The sequence below is a fragment of the Schistocerca serialis genome, chromosome 2 (genome assembly GCF_023864345.2).
Source record: "Schistocerca serialis cubense isolate TAMUIC-IGC-003099 chromosome 2, iqSchSeri2.2, whole genome shotgun sequence".
NCBI lineage: Eukaryota > Metazoa > Arthropoda > Insecta > Orthoptera > Acrididae > Schistocerca > Schistocerca serialis.
Window position 1 is genome coordinate 618775519 of NC_064639.1, and position 19607 is coordinate 618795125.

The following is a 19607-nucleotide window of genomic DNA, read 5'->3' on the forward strand; positions in this document are numbered from 1 at the left end:
GATCTTCTTGTTTGGGTTGCCCATCAACTTTCGGTTCTTATGTCCACTTACAGTCCATAGTGATTTCCAAGCTGTCTTTCGTTCTTCGCCAGTTTTCCATAGTTGTTACTGTGTATTGAACCGGGGACCTATAACGAGGGAGAGGCTTCGTCCCCTCAGTGGTTCACAACCCCACAATAGACTACAGCAGTCTAGTCACGCCACCGCGGCTCGGCTCCTGGGACCGGCACGCCTTCCCGCTCGGGAAGCAGCGCGCATAGTTGTAAATGTCATCATTATTATTATTATTATTATTACACCGTGTAGGAATGCTTATTCAAATACAGAGATATGTCAATAGGCAGTATATGGCGCTGGGGTCGGCAACGCCTATATAAGACAACAAGTGTCTGGCGCAGTTGTTACCCAGTTACTGCTGTTACAATGGAATGATATCAAGATTTAAGTGAGTTTCAACGTGGTGTTATAGTCGGCGCACGAGCGACGGGATAAAACATCTCCGAGATAGCGACGAAATGGGGATTTTTCCGTACGACCATTTCACGAGTGTACCTTGAATATCAAGAATCTGGTAACACATCAAATCCCCGACATAGCTGCGGCCGAAAGACGATCCTGCAAGAACGGGACAAACGGCGACTGAAGAGCAGCCCTTCTGCAAATTGCTGCAGATTTCAATGGTGGGCCATCAACAAGTGTCAGCATGCGAAACATTCAACGAAACATCGTCGAATGGGCTTTCAGAGCCGAAGGCCCACTCGTATACCCTTGATGACTGCATGACACATATCTTTACGCTCGCCTGGGTCCGTCAACACCGACACTGGACTGTTGATGAATGGAAACATGTTGCCTGGTCCAACGAGTCTCGTTTCAAATTGTATCGAGTGGATGGACGTGTTCGGGTATGGCGAAAACCTCATGAATCCATGGACCCTGCATGTCTGTTCAAACTGGTGGAGGCTTTCTAATGGTGTGGGGCGTGTGCAGTTGGCGTGATATGGGGCCCCTGATATGTCTATATACGATTCTGACATGTGACACATACGTAAGCATCCTCTCTGATCACCTGCATCCATTCATATCCACTGTGCATTCTGTCGGACTTGGGCAATTCCAGCAGGACAATGCGACACCCAACACGTCCAGATTTTATACAGTGTAGCTCCAGGAACATTCTTCTGAATTTAAAAACTTCCTCTGACCACCAAACTCCCAAGACAAGAACATTATTGAGCATATCTGGGATGCCTTGCATTGCAACGTGCTATTCAGAAGAGTTCACCACCACCCGTACTCTTGCAGATTTATGGACACCCTGCAGAATTCATGGTGTCAATTCCAGCACCACTTCAGACATTAGTTGAGTCCATGCCACGTCGTGCTGTGGCACTTCTGCGTGCTCGCGGAGGCCCTACACGGTATTAGGCACGTGTTCCAGTTTCATTGGCTCTTCAGAGTGTTATTACTATTATCACTATTAGTGGCTGCAGCGGTAGTACTACTAGCTCTGCCAATGTTAATTTTATATTAGTTCATGGTCAGTATTATTTGCTCACATTGTGACTATAGGCACTCAGATCATTTTAACACTATTTGTCATAGTAAAATTGATATTTCTTAGGCAACTCTCATGCAAAAACGGCAATGCATATGTGAAACCCTAGTCTGATGTAAGAGAGGGCTTGACAGTCCTAAACAGATCAGATTAAATAAATAATACTACCACACTACAAAAAAGACAAACAGAAAAGGGGAAAAAAGAAACTACTTTCAACCACTACAAAAATGTTACCCCGTTAATCAACTAACCAAGTACTAGTACTACATTTCTCTTTTTTTCGTCATTTAGGGCACATCTAGACTGTAGGAGATTGTTTCCGTTACTGGATCCGCCCTCACACTAGCGCATAGGGCGTAGGGCAGCACCTCATTATCGTTTCGAATGTGACAATCGACTCCTTGGTGCAAGTAACTTCTCAAAATTAACGCTTGCGTTACCATTTACACCATCGCAATGGACAGTCTAGAGAACAGTCTCATTCAGTGGTCACTGATCTCAGTTGACTTCTCTCTATCTGTACGGAATGTTGTTGCGCCGGGATGGCAGCATGCTGATGTGTGGTTGAATACCTCCTTAAGTTCTCATTTGCCTTCCTGTATATCACAGATGAAGTATTGTATAAGATGCGACAGGTGGACCTGTTCCTCAGCGCTGCTTTGGGATCCAGCTTCCTTAATGGTTGGCAACCATCACCCGCTGCATTTTCGTTGAGCGCACACTGACAATGGCGCCACTGTTATCCATCTGTCTTCTGATTTTGTACATGACTTAGCATACAGGCCATGACCGGTCAGGTAATGTATCAGTCCGCCCAACAACTGAAAAAAATCTGATACGTATCTCTCCCTCAAGTTAGGAAGAAATCCGTATGTTCTCCTGTATGTGTCTGAATTGTTTTATTCATTATTCCACGCGTAAAATGGCATTTGGTATTAACGTTTCATATTGGCCTACGTTTCAAGTATCCTTCTTATTTCGTTTTATTGCCTTTCTGTGGTGTGCGTACTGTAAGACCTTCGGTACACACACCATCAGATTATTTGACTTGTCGCTCTAACGAAGTAGGCGAGTGTCAGCAATATGTCTCGTGGTCTTATCGTGGCGTGCTTATCTCCTGCCGTTAGGTCAGACGATAGAAATGCCACTTGCACGGTTAGAGTAGCAGATTGACGGTGACCAACTTTAAACAGAACTTGATTAATTTTCACACACATTTATTAAAATAATAATAAGCATAAAAATAACTTAACTTGGTTCTGGATGCTATTTACAATTGAGATTCTGAAGTTCCTTTGGTCTTGGTACGTTAATCTTATTCTCACGTATCTCTGATACTTGACCAAGTGTCTATACATTTCTCTTCATGGCTATGTACAGGAATATGATAATCTTATTAGGTGTAGACTGAAACTTGACTACAGACTAATACAGACTAATGCAGACTGACTAATCGGAGTTTTTTTTTTTCTTTATTGTATTTCAATTCCCCATCGGGGCGGGCTGGCAGCAGCATATGCGCTGCTCTTCAGCCGAAAGACATAGAACAAAACAATAGAAGACATTTAAAAACAGCAAAGGAGAGAAGAAGGCGAACATAGATATAAAAAGGGAGAACATCATGGAAGGCAATATACAAAAAACGGGGTGACTGTAAAATGGAGATAAAAAACTGTTTAAAAGTAGCACACACAAAAAGCCACACACTGCGACGATTAAAAGAACGCAAGGCACAGTATGACTGGAGCATAAAGGTGTTGACGGATGGCATAGCACACAGCGTAGCACTGACGGCGAACCTCAAGGCAGTACACAATTAAAATCACACCTCTTGACGCACACGAGAAAAGCACGAAACACAACACTGACGTGGCACACTGATGTTGATCAATACAGAGGATCTGCCAGGTTCAAGGAGATGAGGGAGACCTGAAGAAGGGAGGGAGGGGAAGAGATGGGGGAGGGGAATGGGGGGCGCTCGGAAGAGGGCCAGGTAGGGAGGGATGTGGGAAGGAGAGAGGCAAGTATGGGGTGCAGGGTCTCAGGGGAGGGGGGGATGGAGGAAAATCCGCTCTGGGAGAAGGAGGAAAGAGGAGAAGGGGGCCCTGGGGAGGGGGGGGGGGAACAAGGCCGGGTTGTAGTTGGAAGGAAGGGTATATGTCACGGCAAAGTTCGTCATCCGGGAGGGGGAGGCGTTGGAAATTGCCCTGATGAAGGAGATGGAGGGTGTGGAGGTGGAGAGAGGGAGGGATACAGAGATAGAGGCGTGGCAACGGGCGGGGGGTGGAGAGGAAGGAGGAAACCAGAGGGTGGGGGGGATCAACCCTGCGAACAATGTAAAGGATGCGGAGATGTTGGAGGAACAAGAACTAATCGGAGGTCTGTACACTCGTTATAATACCTCGCGCGTTCAGGTTTCACTGCGCGAGTGTGATCCGCGAGGAGAAAAGGTTCTACGTTAGCAGCAATCTCATTGGCTGCGTTACATATTAATACGCGGATCGGCGGAAGCAGAATTTGGTTCGTCTTTATGGCAGCGCCATCTCGTAGTGCGGAGACGGACGCTGTTGTGCTTAGCGGGGCGCGCTCTAGTGGGAAAGTTGTGTACGCGCTGACTACGCGGAACTATGTACACAACACTCTCTTTAATTAACACAGGGCACCTCTTATTTCCAAATCCATCCAATGAGTCGACTTCTTTTACTGCATTGTATATGCAGTGCGTTACGAAATATCGTTTTTTCGAGAAGACTAGAGTTTATCAGCTTCAATACGACTTACTTTACTTTTTAAGGTGAATTTAATTTATAATCAATTTCGAGACAGTTTGAACAAATTAGCACCTGAAATGGAGGGCAACTTGCCGATAATTCGAATGAAAACAAGAGTAGGAATAGTTTGATAATTGTCAGTTTCAGTGAGTACACGCCGGTATAAATTCATAGGTTTCATGTGTTTGCCTCTAACAAGGTTCAACATTAAAGAACTGTTTTCTCATTCTCAATGTTATAGCTCGCTATAATGAAGTGACGCCCTATCCTATCAAGCACTCCCTCTGGTCTGCAATTTCAAGGTTACTGAAGAAGTTTTGAGCGTCCTGCATAACACATGAGCCGTGTAGTTCCAGAATTTGAAGAGACCATCTCATATTCGTGAAGATACAAAAGGGTATTCAAACAAGGACAATATTATGGAAATGAAAGAGGATGTAGATGAAGAAGAAATGGGAGATATGATACTGCGCGAAGAGTTTGACAGAGCACTCAAAGACCTGAGTCAAGGCCCCGGGAGTAGACAACATTCCACTAGAACTACTGACGGCCTTGGGAGAGCCAGTCCTGACAAAACTCTACCATCTGGTGAGCAAGATGTATGAGACAGGCGAAATACCCTCAGACTTCAAGAAGAATACAATAATTCCAATCCCAAAGAAAGCAGGTGTTGACAGATGTGAAAATTACCGAACTATCAGTTTAATAAGTCACAGCTGTAGTTTGGATTCCGTAGAAATATTGGAACACGGGAGGCAATACTGATCTTACGACTTATCTCAGATGAAAGATTAAGGAAAGGCAAACCTAGGTTTCTAGCATTTGTAGACTTAGAGAAAGCTTTTGACAATGTTGACTGGAATACTCTCTTTCAAGTTCTAAAGGTGGCAGGGGTAAAATATAGGGAGCGAAAGGCTATTTACAATTTGTACAGAAACCAGATGGCAGTTATAAAAGTCGAGGGGCATGAAAGGGAAGCAGTGGTTGGGAAGGGAGTGAGTCAGGGTTGTAGCCTCTCCCCGATGTTATTCAATCGGTATATTGAGCAAATAGTGAAGGAAACAAAAGAAAAATTCGGAGTAGGTATTAAAATCCATGGAGAAGAAATAAAAACTTTGAGGTTCACCGATTACATTGTAATTCTGTCAGAGACAGCAAATGACTTGAAAGAGCAGTTGAACGGAATAGACAGTGTCTTGAAAGGAGGATATAAGATGAACATCAAGAAAAGCAAAACGAGGATAATGGAATGTAGTCGAATTAAGTCGGGTGATACTGAAGGAAATAGATTAGGAAAAGAGTTTTGCTATTGGGGTAGCAAAATAATTGATGAGGGTCGAAGTAGAGAAGATATAAAATGTAGACTGGCAATGGCAAGGAAAGCGTTTCTGAAGAAGAGAAATTTGTTAACATCGAGTATAGATTTAAGTGTCAGGAAGTCGTATCTGAAAGTATTTGTATGGAGTGTAGCCATGTACGGAAATGAAACATGGACGATAAATAGTTTGGACAAGAAGAGAATAGAAGCTTTCGAAATGTGGTGCTACAGAAGAATGCTGAAGATTAGATGGGTGGATCACATAACTAATGAGGAGGTATTGAATAGGATTGGGGAGAAGAGAAATTTGTGGCACAACTTGACAAGAAGAAGGGACCGGTTGGTAGGACATGTTCTGAGGCATCAAGGAATCACCATTTTAGTATTGGAGGGCAGCGTGGAGGGTAAAAATCGTATAGGGAGACCAAGAGATGAATACACTAAGCAGATTCAAAATGATGTAGGTTGCCGTAAGTACTGGGAGATGAAGAAGCTTGCACAGGATAGAGTAGCATGGAGAGCTGCATCAAACCAGTCTTAGGACTGAAGACCACAACAACAACAACATTCAAACTTAAAAAATTCTCGTTACATAGGTTTTGGGCTGTAAATTTTTGACAGGATGATGGTCAGCATCTTCGTCGACAAAGGCATATTTCTGTTGTATTAATACCTGTTGTCTGTTCTTCTGCACATGTCTGAAAGAACAGACATCACGTATTCATATAATTTATTCGCCTTCTTCAGTCCGGATGCACAAATATGTCCGACATCCTGCGGGAATCTCAGAGTAGCGAGCATGGTGGGAATGGTTTGGGGCTGTGGACGGTGGCACTAGGTGGGAGTGTGGGGAGGCTGTGAGGCGTGCCGAGATGGTCCGGGCAGTGGCGACAACACTGTGTCACGGATGGTGCGGTGGTTAACGCACTTGCCTTGTAAGGAGGACTTCGCAGGTTCGAAACCTGGTTTGGCACACACTCACTCGTCGCTGCTGATACCGCGTAATGTACCGATGCAGCTGACATCAGTAATCATTGATAGTATGGTATTGGAGCTCCTGGAGCAATTTTGATACCAAATTGATATGCTAATTAATTAAACTGTTCAATTAATCACCCCACCTCCCCCACGCCAACCCACATCCCTACGCTCAGCCCCAGAAGATGTCATGTGTTTTCCTTATCCAGCACATGGGTCCCTGTCTCTGTCCCTCCCCATCCCCACCCCTCTCCCACCTACCCCATTGGTGGGAATGGTGGGAATTTCGAATTTTCGCGGGAGTACCGAATTTTGATAGGAATTTCGAATTTTGGTGGGAATTTATTTGTCCCAAAGCTGTGCAACGTCCCACCTCCCACCCGGGAATTGGTGAGAAATTAAAAATGGCTGCCTTTTTCGGGATTCAAACCCTGGTCCTTCTGGATGGAAAGCTAAGTACACCCCAACACATTGGAACTGCCCAGTGCAGGAGAGGAAAGTAAGGTTAGTGTACTTTTTTTATTTTGGTTGGGAGACTGAAGTAAAGATCGGTCCTAATTACGTAATTAATCATATAGATCGGTTACACAACTATATGCATAGTGCTACTCAAGGAATGCATAAAGTCGCAATGCTCCTCGAAAACTGACAATGCCATACAACTGGTGTTATCCTGCTGGGAAAACAATACCACTCGGAACTAGTGGCAGATGTACTCAAACTCTACCCTTCACCTACAAGTTGGTGGGCAAAAGGCTACAGTTAAAGGTACTATCTTTATTTTTTGGCAGGAATTGTGTTCAACCGACTAGATGCTGCTGTTGGACAGAGAGGAGTTTAATAAGTGTATTACTTGGAAGCATCCCGCTGAGGACAGTACCCATTGTTGTTTGATGTCAGAGGTCACTAAAGACACCTCCCCATGCACTGCTCGACAGTCACCATGCAACCAGGTAATCGAAACCAACACACGCTTCCACAACTTATGGAAAATGCTTCACTGTTCTAATTACTCATCGAAATTGTCGTGGAAAAAAAAAAAACAGCACTCTGTTTCCACTCGGCGCCTACGTCGGGCACAGCCTCCCGCCGATCTGGTGACAGAGTCTTCAGTACATTGCATCCCCTGTGGGGCACGTGGACAGCTGCTCCAGGCGGTTCTTCGCTAGCACAAAAGGCCGTAACACCGGCTGCCTGCAGAACAAAGAGAGATAAATGACGATAAAAAGTAGCCACGCCCTCGTCTGTGCACAGATGTGTCAGGTGACCACACACACACACACACACACACACACACACACACGCACACACACACACTGGACTGTCACCCATACTGACCCCGCAAGCGCCTGCCGTTCTGCGATTGAGAACACTTGTCAACACACTTCCTATAAGCGAGCATCAACTAAAATGAAAAAAAAAAAAAAAAGGAAACAGAATCGCGACGATAATAGCGGGTGACCAAAAAGTCACTATAAATTTTAAAACTTAATAAACCACGGAATAATGTAGATAGAGAGGTAAAAATTGACACACATGCTTGGAATGACACGGGGTTTTATTAGAACCAAAAAAAAAGTTCACAAAATGTCCGACAGATGGCGCTGGACAGCAAAACGTCAGTGACTGCTATCGTGACGGGTGAGAGGTACGCCAGTATGTTACAGAATTGCATCATCCCCAGCCTGGCTGACAAACACCTGCTGGAACGTACGATGTTTATGCAGGATGGCGCTCCATCCCATATTGCTAGACGCGTGAAAGATCTCTTGAGCGCGTCGTTTGGTGATGATCGTGTGCTCAGCCGTCGCTTTCGTCATGCTTGGCCTCCCAGGTCCCCAGACCTCAGTCCGTGCGATTATTGGCTTTGGGGTTACCTGAAGTCGCAAGTGTATCGTGATCGACCGACATCTCTAGGGATGCTGAAAGACAATATCCGACGCCAATGCCTCACCATAACTCCGGACATGCTTTACAGTGCTGTTCACAACATTATTCCTCGACTACAGCTATGGTTGAGGAATGATGGTGGACATATTGACCATTTGCTGTAAAGAACATCATCTTTACTTTGTCTTACTTTGTTACGCTAATTATTGCTATTCTGATCAGATGAAGCGCCATCTGTCCGACATTTTTTGAACGTTTGTATTTTTTTCGTTACAATAAAACCCAATGCCATTCAAAGCATGTGTGTCAATTTGTACCTCTCTATCTACATTATTCCGTGATTTATTCAGTTTTCAAATTTATACTGACTTTTTGATCACCCAGTAAATGACTTCTTTCCATGAAAACAGGTGCACTCCATTTTATTTTTTTTTAGTTTTATGAGCAAAATCGATATAGTTTTAACGTTCCACTGCAAGATGTAACTCTCATCTCTCTCTCCCAATGCCTCCCGTTATTTTGCGGCATCCAAGAAAGTGAAAAAAAAACTACAGCACTGCCGCCGATTACAGATGAACGAACTAAAAGATTGGGGATTGCAGTTTCATGTACAAATTACATGGCCTAAGAGCGTCCCTCACGTTCAAATCACTGACTGTAAATAAACCGTCATACACTTGTGTATTACAAACATTTCAGACATGTGAAATGACATTATAGAACACAATCTTTTCACGCCATTTGCTCACATGTCGGAAAAAACACAATCCTTTTACGCTCAACAACAACAAGCCATAAATCAAGAGGACACTGCTGTTTTGTATACCATGACAGGTCCCGTTTTACCAATCCGATGCAATATCACACTGGCGTTTACGAAACAAATCGTGAGAGCCTATTTAGCTACAGAATCTCCTATAAGATTTTCCCGCGTCTCTCTCTCCCGATACATAAAAAACAAACATTGTCTGGTGCTTACATTTGAAATTTTTGCTCCATAATTCGCCTCTATCGACCAGCCTGGGAAGTTTCTGTCATCCAGCAGACAATTATTCGCAGCAGCAGCAAACTCTTGCTTTCTGGTTTTGTAGGCAATTTGATCATCACAGACTGTTCCACGAAATCTACTCCCATGTCGGGGAAAACACTATTATTTCTAGGTTTCACAGTGAGCAACACTGAAGCCCCGAAGAAACTGGTATAGGCATGCGTATTCAAATATAGAGATATGTAAACAGGCAGAATACGGCGCTGCGGTCGGCAATGCCTATATAAGACAACAAGCGTCTGGCGCAGTTGTCAGATCGGTTTACTGCTGCTGCAATGGCAGGTTACCAAGATTTAAGTGAGTTTGAACGTGGTGTTATAATCAGCCCACGAGCAATGGGACACAGCATCTCCAAGGTAGCAATGAAGTGGGGATTTTCCCGCACAATCGTTTCACGAGTGTACCATGAATATCAGGAATTAGATAAAACATCAAATCTCCGACATCGCTGTGGCAAGATAAAGCTCCTGCAAGAACGGGAGTAACGATGACTGAAGAGAATCGTTCAATGTGACAGAAGAGCAGCCCTTCTGCAAATTGCTGCAGATTTCAATGCTGTGGAAATTTGGAAATTTGTGGTAAGGTCTTATGGGACCAAACTGCAGAGGTCATCGGTGCCTAAGCCTACACATTACTCAATCTAACTTAAACTAACTTACACTATCAACAACACACACACCCGTGGCCGAGGTAGGACTCCAGCCTCCGACGGGGGAAGCCGCACGAACCGTGATAAGACGACCGAGACAGCGCGGCTACCCCGCGCGGCCAATGCTGTGCCATCAACAAGTGTCAATGTACAAAACAGTCAACGAAATGTCATTCATATGGGCTTTTGGAGCCAAAGACCCGCTTGTGTACCCTTGATCACTGCATGACACAAAGTTCACCTGGGCCCGTCAACACCGACATTGAACTATTGATGACTGGAAACATGTTACCTGGTCGGACAGGTCTTGTTTCCAATTGCATCGAGCAGATGGATGTGTACAGTCACGGAGACAAACTCATGAACCCATGGATCCTGCATGTCAGCAGGGGACTGTTGAAGCTGGTGGAGGGTCTGTAATGGTGGAGGGCATGTGCAGTTGGAGAGATATGGTTCAAAATGGCTCTGAGCACTATGGGACTCAACTGCTGTGGTCATAAGTCCCCTAGAACTTAGAACTACTTAAACCTAACTAACCTAAGGACAGCACACAACACCCAGCCATCACGAGGCAGAGAAAATTCCTGACCCCGCCGGGAATCGAACCCGGGAACCCGGGCGTGGGAAGCGAGAACGCTACCGCACGACCACGAGATGCGGGCGGAGAGATATGGGACCCCTCATATGTCTAGATACGACTCTGACAGGTAACATGTATGTAAGCATCCTGCCTGATCACCTGCATCCATTCATGTCCATTGTGCATACCGACGGATTTAGCCAATTCCAACAGGACGATGCGACACCCCACACGTCCAGAATTGCTACAAAGTGGCTCCAGGAACACTCTTCTGAATTTAAACGTTTTCGCTGCCCACAAAACCCTCCGGATATGAACATTATTGAGCATACCTGGGATGTTGCAACGTGCTGTTCAGAGGAGATCTTAACCCCCACGTACTCTTACAGATTTATGTACAGCCCTGCGAGATTCATGGTGTCAATTTTCTCCAGCAGTACTTCAGACATTAGTCAAGTCCATGCCACATCTTGCTGCGTCACTTCTGCATGTTCGCGGACCCTTCACGACGTAAGGCAGATGTACCATTTCTTTGGCTCTTCAGCACAGAATTCAAGTGGGTTTTACTTCATAATTAGGGGTTGTGAAGTATAAAACAACATAGGACTTGCAGAAGCACCTACATTAATAAAAATAATCACGATTCCACAAGAATTGATGCAGCCAATTTCTGTTAGTTTTAGGAGCAAAATCGGTGTAGTTTTGAGAGAACTCGCTGCCTCCAAACTTTAACCAGTCACACTACTGGCCATCAAAATTACTACACCAAGAAGAAATGCAGAGGATAAGTGGGTATTCATTGGACAAAAATATTATACTAGAACTGACATGTGATTACATTTTCACGCAATTTGGCTGCATAGATCCTGAGAATTCAGTACCCAGAACAACCACCTCTGGCCATAATAAGGGCCTTGATACGCCTGGGCATAGAGTCAAACAGAGCTTGGATGGCGTGTACAGGTACAGCTGTCCATGCGGCTTCAACACGATACTACAATACATCAAGAGTAGTGACTGGCGTATTGTGACGATCCAGTTGCTCGGTCACCATTGACTAGAAGTTTTCAGTTGGTGGGAGATCTGGAGATGTGCTGGCCAGGACAGCGGTCGAACATTTTCTGTATCCAGAAAGGCCCATACAGGACCCGCAACATGCGGTCGTGCATTATCCTGCTGAAATGTAGGGTTTCGCAGGGATCGAATGAAGGGTAGAGCCACGGGTCGTAACACATCTGAAATGTAACGTCCACTGTTCAAAGTGCCGTCAATACGAACAAGAGGTGACTGAGACGTGTAATGAATGGCACCCCATACCATCACGCCGGGTGATACGCCAGTATGGCGATGACGAATACATGCTTCCAATGTGCGTTCACCGCGATGTCGCCAAACACGGATGCGACCATCATGATGCTGTTAACAGAACCTGGATTCATCAGAAAAATGACTGCTAGTAATACGAGGCTGTTGGGATCCAGCACGGCGTTCCGTATTACCCTCCTGAACCCACCGATTCCATATTCTGCTAACAGTCATTGGATCTCGGCCAACGCGAGCAGCAATGTCGCGATACGATAAACCGCAATTGCGACAGGCTACAATCCGACCTTTATCAAAGTCGGAAACGTGATGGCACGCATTTCTCCTTCTTACACGAAGCATCACAACAACGTTTCACCAGGCAACGCCGCTCAACTGCTGTTTGTGTATGAGAAATCAGTTGGAAACTGTCCTCGTGTTAGCACGTTGTAGGTGCCGCCACCGGCGCCAACCTTGTGTGAATGCTCTGAAAAGCTAATCATTTGCATATAACAGCATCTTCTCCCTGTAGGTTAAATTTCGCGTCTGTAGCACGTCATCTTCGTGGTGTAGCAATTTTAATGGCCAGTAGTGTAGAATCACCTATAAGATTTTACTGAGTCTCTCTCTTCCAGTATATCGAAAAACAAATACCACCTGCGTGTTGACATCAAGCATATTACATACACGTGTATCACCATTGTCTCAGGTGGCCACTGATCGAAGTCATTGCACAGACCTGCATAGAGTTTTGTTCACTGCACAGGAGGAAGACCAAATCCAAAATACTACCAATCACAAGAGCGGGATCCTGTGATGTTCTTTCACAAGCAGTTTAATAATTGTTTTTCAGCTGTAACACATTCAAGCAGTGTATGACTACTGCTTTTTACACCGTCATACACTTTGTTTTTCTACCATGACTTCGATGTCTGTGTCAAGTGCTAAACCAACATTAATACGTTTCAATCCATTGGATTCCACAGAAAGCTGAACGTCAGATGGTGTAAACTATTTTGCTCCCGCAACATACAGGATTGTAGAAATAAAACACAGAGGCGATGTTTCTTATTGAAAAAATGTGGAAGATATCGCAACATATGGAATCTGGAAGAGTTTGTGGAGCATTTCCAAGCAGCTGTCTGAAGGTGGTGACCTATACAGTTAACCTCATCTTCCACAGTGACGGGGTAGCAGATGTCTAATGTTACACCAAGACACACTCAAACTAGTGTTGGAAAACAAAAGTGTCCGGCACTACGTGATATGGACACCAAATGAAATGTGCACTGTATTCCCAGTCAAGAGAGCAGCATAATTGGCATTCAAATCAGACGAATTAGATGGGTAAGAAGTAATCATCAAACGATAGTCAATTGGTTCAAATGGCTCTGAGCACTATGGGACGTAACATCTGTGGTCATCAGTCCCCTAGAACTTAGAACTACTAAAACCTAACTAACCTAAGGACATCACACACATCCATGCCCGAGGCAGGATTCGAACCTGCGACCGTAGCAGTCCCGCGGTTCCGGACTGAGCGCCTAGAACCGCTAGACCACCGCGGCCGGCAAAACGATAGTCAGTAACATAGTTAAAGACCGATGTGTTTGTGTGGGTTGATGGATATCTAAAATGTACTGAAAAGTTCTAAAGCACTGTTTACTATTTGACTGAAATGAGCACACACACATTTACTACACCGGCCTGACTCTGTTCATTACAGCAACATGACGCTGCACTCGTAGTGAAATAGGAGAAGCGAACTTATTCAGACCAAGGATTGCGTCATCTCCTAAGCTGGAAAGTCACCCAGCGTCTTCAGATTAAATGACATACGAATCTTCTGACACGAGATCCGATGGTTGGTATACAGACGACGATTAGTTGGTGAAGTGAACTCGCTGCCACCATAAAAAACTTATTACATCCCAAATACAGACTGTTACAGGAGGAGGGGGGGGGATATTGCTGTCGTCATGGGAAGCAGGCAATAGACGTAAGGAGTTGCGAACGCATTACTCTGTCTTTGTTAACGACCAGCGCGGATGCCCGCAGTACACTCTCCACATGGTTCTGTGGGTGAGCACCGAAACGACGTCTGTTTGTTCTGGTCAACTGTGGAGAATCACAAGCGGACCTCTGTACCATGATCTGACACCAGACAAACAATGTTTTCCTCGAGCGAGGCATTGGACTCATTTTCGGTGGACTAATGCAGCTGTGGCTCTTTGTTTCTTATTTGGCGGCCTCATATGTAGAAGCGACACTTCTCTGGTTGTCTATAGTTGGTGGGATCCTATGGGCGTGTGTGTGTCTGTGTGTGTGTGTGTGTGTGTGCGCGCGCCCTTAAGAATGCGCTGCAGGCGTCCTCCCCCCCCCCCCCCCTCCTCAAAACACACAAGATGCGTCTGCAGTGTGTAAGCGACTCAAGCCCTACAAGTATAATTATACATATTTTTGTAAGTGACTCAAACACCTCCACTGATAAACATATTTTCAGCAATAAAGGAAATTCACCACAGAAACACTGCGTCGAGATCGGTACATGTAGAAGTATATAAGTATCGAGACTACATCGCTGATGAATTATGCAACTTCCGCTGTTAATCAACACTATTCTCAATGCTTCTGCAAGATCGAGCAAATTAATTTGCTATGGAGCGCTCGTCAATTGCAAGTAGCTCTAATGCCGAGTTAAGTAGGAAGGTTTGCAGCAGCCCCTAACCGCAGATTCTCATTCTGCATGTAGGCATCCCGATCACACACTTCTCAATTTGATCGAAGTCAATGTGTGCATTGTCCGTTAGTATTATCACTTAAGGTTTGGTGAATAAGGTCTGTTGTACAGCTACAGGAGATAAGTTAACCATTCGGACCTATTCTGACAGGCCAGACACCATCCTGCAGCTAGTTCGGTAACTTTAGGGCAGCTCGTTGAATAGGGACGTATTTAATATACCCCCACGGGCCATCCACGGCTCTGTCTATCAACAGTCACCTCAGGTCAGTCAGTGATCTTCACTATCACTGAACTGAACATGAGCCCTAGGATTTGCTGTATCTCTTTATCCTTAATTATTATCAATTCCTTGTGTTTATTCATCCACATATATGTGTAGTCCAAAAGAGTGTGATTGTGATTCTTTCGTCACGTTCCAGCTGAAACTAAATACGAGATGAGACCCAATCGTATATCGTTGAAGTGATCACAGTCCCTATGCTCTTGACCGCTTCGCAAGCTGCTTAAGGGATGTTCTGTGATAGTGGAATGAGCGTTTTTCATTACATGCGCTAGTTGTTGAGTATCCCGACGCAGATGAATGTAGGTTAATGTGTTAAACGATCTTCATCAAAATTTGACGAGCCGGTAATGCTGAAAACGAGAAAACCATTTTCTTACCATTATCTCTCCGATGACGTAATCAGTATCCATAGCACAAAATGTTGCCCAGCTGCTGTCAGCTCTATATTGATTCGATTCATATCAGACTGTGACGTAAGTTCCAAAGAAACTTCCGGGATGAAACACGGAGCCTCACATATTAATAGGGGCTAGTATCGCCCGTGGTCGAAATTCAATCAAATGATTCAATGGACCTGATCTCGACAAATTAACTTTCTCTTATGACGGTACAATGCGGATGCCGTTTTATCACGTAAGGTAACCTCAGATGGGAAATTATATGTATTACAGAATCTGCACTGTAAATTCATCAAATCATAGTTATTACCCTAAAATTATTTGGAATTACGTGAGGTGGTCATTTAAATTTATCTTTCATTACAGCAATGCAATTATTATTATCAACAGCCACATTACTCATACTACTCTGTCTGCAAAAAAGTGTCTTCGTCTTTCAGTCAACATGTGAGTCTTCTTCTTCGAGGCATAACCTAAAACAAACATCGTTGCCATATAAGAGAGAAGGACGTGGCTATTCAAAGTAAACGAACTGAAAATTGTCAGCTTACTTAAAACTTCGTGGTAACAGAGGTAAATGAGCGCAAAGCAACTCCTACAGAAAAGTAAGTGAAAAATGACGATAATAAACAGTACGTTTACGCCAGAATGAGATTTTCACTCTGCAGCGGAGTGTGCGCTGATATGAAACTTCCTGGCAGATTAAAACTGTGTGCCGGACCGAGACTCGAACTCGGGACCTGTGAGGACGGGGCGTGAGTCATGCTTGGGTAGCTCAGATGGTAGAGCACTTGCCCGCGAAAGGCAAAGGTCCCTAGTTCGAGTCTGGGTCCGGCACACAGTTTTAATCTGCCAGGAAGCTTCATATCAGCGCACACTCCGCTGCAGAGTGAAATCTCATTCTGGAAACATCCCCCAGGCTGTGGCTCAGTCATGTCTCCGCAATACCCTTTCTTTCAGGAGTGCTAGTCCTGCAAGGTTCGCAGGAGAGCTTCTGTAAAGTTTGGAAAGTAGGGGACGAGGTACTGGCGGAAGTAAAGCTGTGAGAACGGAGCGTGAGTCGTGCTTGGGTAGCTCAGATGGTAGAGCACTTGCCCGCGAAAGGTAAAGGTCCCGAGTTCGAGTCTCGGTCCGGCACACAGCTTTAATCTGCCAGGAAGTTTCAGTACGTTTACTGCCTGGGACGCGTTCGTTACTACGATATTTTGATTTCCAACGCTGAAACTTCATCAACCTAACAGATGATGCACTGTAACTGCCCGGTATGCATGTGCTATTGCACATGAATCAAGTTAACATGGACGTCCCTATGTTTCGATTTCACAGACTGTTGTTGCTTTCGTGTGTCACTTCAACCACAGAAGTGCGAGACAGGGGAGTTTCCGATGTTCACGTATTGGTGATTTCAATGCATCATAGAGAAGGTATTATCAGAATTATAAATATGAATGCGTCTACGTCCTTTTACGACTCTTAACAGCTACGCACAAACATTTTTTTCCTTGTACATGTATATGGTAAAGTATGTTTCTAATACTATACGTTTAGTGGCCTCCTTGTATAATTAATATTAAAAATCTGTACTTCAATTTTCGGGTTCACATATTAATAATATGATAGCATTTCTCTCTCTGCTCGTTATAATTCGTGCCGTGTTTCACGCAATCGATGTCTCCTGATTCTGCGTACCCCTTGTTGATTAATGCTCTTGCAATTACGAGTACTGATCAATGTGAGATCCATTATAAAAGTGATATTGTCTGAGTTGTTATGACCAGGTGTCAGTGGTGAGGTTTGATAATACACAGAAAATATCATTTCAGTAAATAGCTGATGCTTTGTGTGTGTGTGTGTGTGTGTGTGTGTGTGTGTGTGATCCGTAGAGCTAATTTTATTTTTATTATTTTACGCAAGCGTTACCGGATAACCCGGCATCACCGTCGCCACCACCACCGCAGGGAACACCACCAAGATGATGCTTAATGCCTGAGGAGGAGGGGCAGGATGAGGAAGAGGATAATGATGTAGAGTTGTTAAACGAGATAATAAAAATAGATTTAATAGAGTATACTCTTTAGAAAAAAATTTTTTCACCTCTCTCTTACATACCTAACATCTTCTACAACACCATTCCCTTACAACACAGCACATCACTGCGGAGCATGTGTCTTTGATGCTTTAGAAATACGTCATGTTGATGCCTCTTGAGCTGTTACATTCATCGTAACAAGCACGGTGAGTAAATACTGGACTAACACTTCTGCTGCAGAAGACGGGAGTGCCGAGAGAGAGTGTGTCGTAGTCAGCCGTCAGCTGCCTTCGATATTTATGTCAGTTCGCCTCACAGCTTCTCCAAATCTATTTAATTGATGCCAACCCTCGTACCCCACTATACATTCTCAATTTTCACTATAACTATGATGCCACTCTCAGCTGCTTCACCGACATTAATACGCATACTCTGTATTTGGGATGTTATAGAGTTTATTGCGGTGACAGCAAGTTCACTTCACCAACTGATCGGCGTTGTAGTCAGAGAGAGTATTTAACTTTTATTTACCCTCTCAAAAGTATCCCAGTGTATACCAGCTGTCGGATTCCGTTTCAGACGATTGGTAGGTCAATACCAGTGGTCACAGGTGTCAAAGGGATGCCTTTTTTAGGTTAGGGAAGGGGGGAAGAAAACGAGTTTTAAGAGAGATTGGCAGACACACTCAGTTTGAGAAAACAGATGAACAGGAGTCAGATTTTAGCATACAGCCTCCATTTAAACAATGTTTAACAGAAAGTAATCAGAAACTGCCAGTTCATCTTCGCCAAAGCAGTTATAATCCCATTAGTATGCAGTATGAGTTATCTTTATTACACCAGAACATTCGGGGATTCAGAAATAAAGTTGATGAACTACTCATTTGTATTGATGAAATGAATTCATCTAACCAAATTGACATAATCTGCCTCTCTAAACATCAAGTGACCATTGGTATAGATATGTTAGACATTTCTGGATTTAAGCTAGCTTCCTACTTCTGCAGAGTACATATAGATGGAGGAGGAGTTGCCACATTTATTAAAAACTGCCATAAATTCAAGAACATTGACATTAATCAATTTTGTTTAGAGCAGCATCTAGAAGCATGTGCAACAGAAGTAGAGTTCCATAACAGATCCTACATAATAGTAACTATTTACTGAGCACCTGCAGGAAATTATAATCTATTCATAAATCATCTAGAAGCTCTTTTGGGTCATTTAACAGGAAGAAACAAAGAAATTTTGATTGCTGGGCACTTTAATACAGATTTTCTAATGCAGTCTTCCAGTAAACATTTACTGCAGTTATAATGTTGTCTTTCAATCTAATTCACACTGTAAACTTTCCAACTAGGATCACTAAATCCTCAAGGACAGCCACTGATAACATTTTTATAGACAAATCAAAGGAACAAAATCATATCATAAAACCTGTAATAAATGGACTATCAGATCATGACATGCAGCTCCTTGTTTTAGATGTAAATTCTAAGCAGATTATCAAGACTGCTAAATCTGAGTACAGGAGAGTAGTAAATCAATCAAAAATTGCGTGTTTTAGAAAACTTCTCAAAGATATGAACTGGAAAGATGTTTATAGTGCTCATGACATGAATAAAAAATATAACACATTCATGAACAATGTCAGTACCATGTTTGAAAACTGTTTTCCTCTAAAAATTACTCAAATTAAACAGAAGTCTATAATAAAACCATGGATTACACGAGGAATAAAGATTTCCTGTAAGACAAAAAGGAAAATGTATCTGTCGACCGAGAAGAGCTCCAATGCTGATGATTTAGCTAAATACAAGAAATACTGTAAAATATTAAAAAAGGTAATTCAGACATCTAAACAAATGCACTACGAGAAGAAGATAGCAATGTCAGGGAACAAAATAAAAACAATATGAGATATAGTGAAAGAGGAGACTGGTAGAACCAGAAAGGAACAGGAGCAAATAGCACTAAGGGTAGATGACACATTAGTAGCCGATGGGCATAGTGTGGCAAATCTATTTAACAAGTACTTTATATCCGTTACTGATCGAA